We start from the raw sequence: 5,433 nt of genomic DNA on the forward strand, positions 1-5,433 counted from the left end.
ACCTTTTGTATTTTAAATGGGAAATGCAAAATACGTATTTTCAAAATATTTTTTTCAAATGAATATTTTTTTTGTAGTACCTATTTAATTTTCTACATTCACGTAAGTATAAAATATTTTTAAGAAAACCTTGCAGGCATTTTTTAATTTTTCTAATATTTTCTAGATTAATAGCGGTTTTTACACTACATCGCCAGCTGCGAAGATTGAATATGATTCATATTTTTCTGTTTGAAGTGATTGAGATATACTTTTTCTATCTTTATGTTATAGTTTCTTGAGTTCAGTTTCAAATAATTCCTCTATATGCTTCTTTATTTACCTTTGCCGCCCGTTTTAATTGGAAAAGAGATACTGATACCAAAATAGTTGGTTAATAGGGTTGCAAATAATTTTACTGATGTAAAATCAACATCAATCATTTTATATCAAAATATTCGCAACCGCATTTTGTTTCCGATCTTTTACACATTGTAATAAGAGAAAAAAAATGGAATGCATAGTTTCTTTAACTTCGGGTCCATCTAATAAGCGAAGTTTTTCGAATCGTTTTCTAAGAATTTTGGATTATATGCATTTATTAGCACACCACAATATCTTGTAGTTTTCAATTTTACACAGCTGCTTGGAGTATATCAATTCGATATTGTTTTGCGGGCTGTTTTGTCGTAATTTATAGAATTTCGTATTTCCTTGCTAAAAGGTACGATAAGTGGTGATTTGGCAGGTGCCGGAACTTCAAAGCTCTATGAGCCATGACATTGAACCCGGGAAACATTATCGATCCAATATTTTAGATTATCCATTTCAAATTTCAAAGTCTAGAATTGTTTGGGCTCTCATCAGTTAAAAAGTTAGAAGGCATTCATGGAATGTCTCCTTTTTAAGCTTCTAATACCTTCAATGGCCAAAATACAAAAAGCTTTTCTCAAAAAAGTATTTAAATGCAAGATAAAAATAGGTATTTTTTATTTTGTATTTACATTTTAAATGCAAGTATTTCAGATAAATCACATCTCTGCATCACATGCTTTTAACTTTTTTTTTTTTGCTGCGTTCACTGTCGATTGTTGCACTAATAGGTACTTTCAATCTTTACCGCTTTTTCTATTCTGAATTAAGTATCTCACTTCCTACATAGATACCGAATATCGGCAACTTATTTTAATTATTGTATTAGTTCTAGCCCTAATTTTGCTTCTCTTATATTCTAATAGTACAGTGTAAACTCTATATAACGACACTTAAGGGACCGAACATTTTTGGTCGTTAAATGGAGAGAAATAAAAGATATTATTTTACTATTCTATAATAATATGCATTTACTAATATAGTATACACATTTTGCACACGAACATTATTATTCATACATTTGCGTATAGCCTGTTATATTCGTCTGATGTTTTTTGCTGCTCCAATATTTTAATTGTATTTTGTTACGTATATTACTCATATCTTGAGAAACTGCTGGATCAATTTGATTATATAAAAAGTATTTTTTTAATAGCTTCGCTGCATCAAATGCTTATTTGATGCTTGGTGGAGGGACAGGATCGTCTTCTTCAACAACGTACACAGCTGCAGTTCTTATCTATTTCGGCAACTTAGAAAGTACTGCTTAATGATTTATAATGCCGCATTGTTGTCGTTAAATAGAGTGAGCGTGACGCTATATAGAGTATAATATTATATAAAAAACAATGTAAACCAACCAAAGTCAAGCAATTTCGACGTTTTAAGGAGTTTGTCGTTAAATCGAGTNTATACAGTAGGTTCACTTCCCAACCACGTCTCTCCTGTCATCGTATAGCCACAGTACAAATACATTTTGTATCTAAACATTTCGGCAAAGCACATAAACTTAATTTATAATGACCTACAAAATTTTAGACAAATCAAAGGAGTGAACCTACTGTATAGAATCTTTATACCGTGCTTTTAGTAATCTCTTTCAAATTTCCAAATTAACCGCATTTGCGAGCACAGAAGTGACTTTTTTGGTTATTAAAGGCGTCTCGATCTGTGCTATCCTCTCCTTAATGTCTCTATTTAATTTTTAAGAAGCTGACCAATAAGTGTTGATGATAGGAATAAAAAAAAATCTCCCAGACAACTTGTTTATTCAATAATGATAACCGAACTTTAATATTATTTTGCTTTTATATAATTATGCAGATAACATTAGATTTATTTCAAAGCATGCATTAAATGAAAACGATTTCGTGAAAACACGGTTTCTTTAAATTAATAATCGTATTCGTATTTTTGACAAAACTGTTACCTATAACCTACGTATTATCATTATCGGTCCTTCACTTGATAACTGTTAAATTACTGATAAGTTTATCTTTTTGAAATTACAGACTGAAACTTTAATGATCTTTTTCAACTGGCTAAACTTTTAGGCGAAATGTAATGCAGTAAACAACTTCATCTGAAACAGCAACCTCAGAGGTTAAAGGCGTTTTAATTGTTAGCACCTACGGTATAAATTAACGGATAGATAGCTTTATTAAAAACATGATGAGTTTTACAAACTAAACATTTTTATTCTTCCCGCTTTTCTGTTATTTTCCTCCTCCATAATATTTTTCTCGTCCTTTTTAGACCATTCTTTCCTTTCATTGGAATTTCCCCTTTTTTTCTGCATCACTTTCTGTTGTCAAAAAAATAGTTCGAGCGTGTCTATTTTAATTTACATAATCTACATATTTTCTCTTGTCTTCTTTTTCGCAGTACCTTGCCATCCTTTTGTAATGTTCGTGGGTTTAACAAAATTAACTTCTAAGAATGATAACGACAAAAACTATTTATGTACACTAATTATTGAAGAACTTGAAAATACTATTAAATTATTAGTAAACTTAGGTTATGAATTATTCCATTTATTTACACTACTGTTGATATATCACTATTCACTGCGCTATTTATTTCACTGCCATCACTGTAAATTTATTTCTGGATTAACTTCTCAATGGTCAATTTATTTCTTCTTCTCTCGGCGATCGTCTTTTCCTTTAAATACGCTTTTGTTTACTTTCTGAAACCTTCTGGAAACATCCGGATAGTTTAATTTTTCTTTGAACTGTTTAACTGCTCTCCCAGAACGCAGGTATGACATACACATTTACAAATACAGCGCACACGAAGAAAGACGTCCGCGGCTAGTCGGCGAATCGATAAGTCGTTCACGCACACGTGTGCCCGATCGCACATAAACACACTCGTACTCGCTACAATATATATTCCATAAAATTAGGAAACATTAATCTGTAAATTAATTCATCTGTTCATTTAATGATAAAGCTAATTTTTAAATAAAACGTGAATTCATATAGGAATGTAATAGGAATATTTGCCGATTTCGTTATTTGTTGACCGTTAATTAAATCCCTAGGCTTTTAATTAAAAATTGTTTTTGTAATCAATAAACGTGGAAAACTCGCTGGAAAATTTGTTAAAAATATACTCTAGAGTAAGCCTGTTCAACCTTTTTAACAGCTGGGTGAAATTGACGATTTAAAAATCACTGGCAGGCAACGATTATTGATGCATTGAAGGTTCCTATTTTTGTTACAGAATTTTTTTAACGTCTTGTTTTGTGTAACAAAAAAATCAACATTTAAAATAAAAAATAGCAAAAAGAAAACTGGCAAATAGAGAAACAAAATTTTTTGTAACAAAAATTTAAATCCAAGTAATTAGTGCAATCAATGTGATTTCTGGCAGTGTTTTTGTTTTGATATTTTTCGTATGTTGGATGTCCGGTCAGATATTGACAGTAAGAACAAACATGTGTTATCAGTTAGAGACGCGCGGTATTCATTTTGTTTTTCAAAATTAAGATTTGAAATACTTTTACAAACATATGCTGATCCAAAACTACTTGAAAATTCAAAAGCCAGGTCAGTTATTGGAGGAAAGTATTCCTATGGCCTTAATTTCCAGAAGTCATTTCCAAATTCCTCTGAAAAAGTTTGCAATTTTGAAGATATTCTTTCTGCAGAAAGATTCTTTAGTGCAGAATGATTTCCCAGTTCACTGAGTTATAAATGAACTCGTAGAAAACTAAATTTATATGGCAAAGCAAAAATTACACAGGTCTGCGAATTTTTTTTTTGAAAAGTTTTTTTCTTAAATTGTTAATATTTGTCGTCATTGTTTTAAAAGTAATAGAAAACGATATTTATATGGTCACATTAACCCATAAATGCTCAGAGAACACATTTCCATTTGAACCCTTGCCACGTAATGAGTGCGATAAAAAAATATTTGATAACCAGTGTTTCTATGTTTTTAACGATGCTCTTGTCGATGGTGTTGGTTAAAAATACCTCCGACAATATTAAAGCATGGAAAAATCGATTTTTGAATTGACTTTTTTTTGAAAAAGTAATTTTTTGTGTCCTTACGATTTTTTTATATGGTTAATACCTATATAAATCATGACCTCGATATCTAAACATGAAATAATCACCGTTGGTCAAGTTAAAATGCCTTTACAAACTGTTTGATCAAACCAAGTTTAATGTAAAGTGGTGGAAGCAATACTTTATTCTTTCAAACTCGTATTGATACATTTTTCACTCCGACTTCCAATTGCATTTTAATTTGGACATAGAAATACCGAAAAATAATGATTTTGATTTACCATAAGTCCACTGTCTTAACACTTCGACACATAACCGGCATATTTTATCGTAACCCAGTGTTTATCTTGGTGACACAACTTCATTCTGAAGTAAGCTTAATAAGCATTTTTTATAAAGTCTGTTATATTCAATCTTTGCTTAACTATTGTATATTGTCCGCAAATGTAAAAAAAACACATTTGAATTGTTTTTACAACTTCGGGAAGCTATAGTTAAAGATAAATGAAGCACAATATTCTATTACACGTTAATATTATATCTCTTTCAATAATGGCGCGCTATAAACTATTTTTTTTTCAGGTGGTGTAAAAGACTATAGTTACTTTCAGACTATCTAAAATAAAGTAAAAGACAATATAATGCTCAGTCAGAGAGTATTAAATAGAAATATAAACTATAAAATGAATTTTGTGAAAAAACAAATAAATTTGCCGATTCAAAGAGCTATATATATATATATATATATACATATATTAATCTACATACAAAAAAAATCTGACGTGATACGTTAAAACAAAGTTTATATTTGCAAATTATGGACCAACATTTGCATGCTTAAGACAAATTTATACAAAAAACTTTTTTATCGCAGACCTGTGTTATTTATAAAATTTTCGATTGTAAATGACAGAATTTGCTGTACAAATAGTAGAATTTATTATAGATAACTTGTAATAATCTCAATTTTGACATGCTTTTTTAAAATTATTTCAAGCTTCTTAATTATGACAATTTAATTTGTAATATTAACTAAAATATCTAGTAAATTTATTTCTGCTAA

The sequence above is a fragment of the Agrilus planipennis genome, unplaced genomic scaffold (assembly GCF_000699045.2).
Source record: "Agrilus planipennis isolate EAB-ADULT unplaced genomic scaffold, Apla_2.0 scaffold4, whole genome shotgun sequence".
Taxonomy (NCBI): domain Eukaryota; kingdom Metazoa; phylum Arthropoda; class Insecta; order Coleoptera; family Buprestidae; genus Agrilus; species Agrilus planipennis.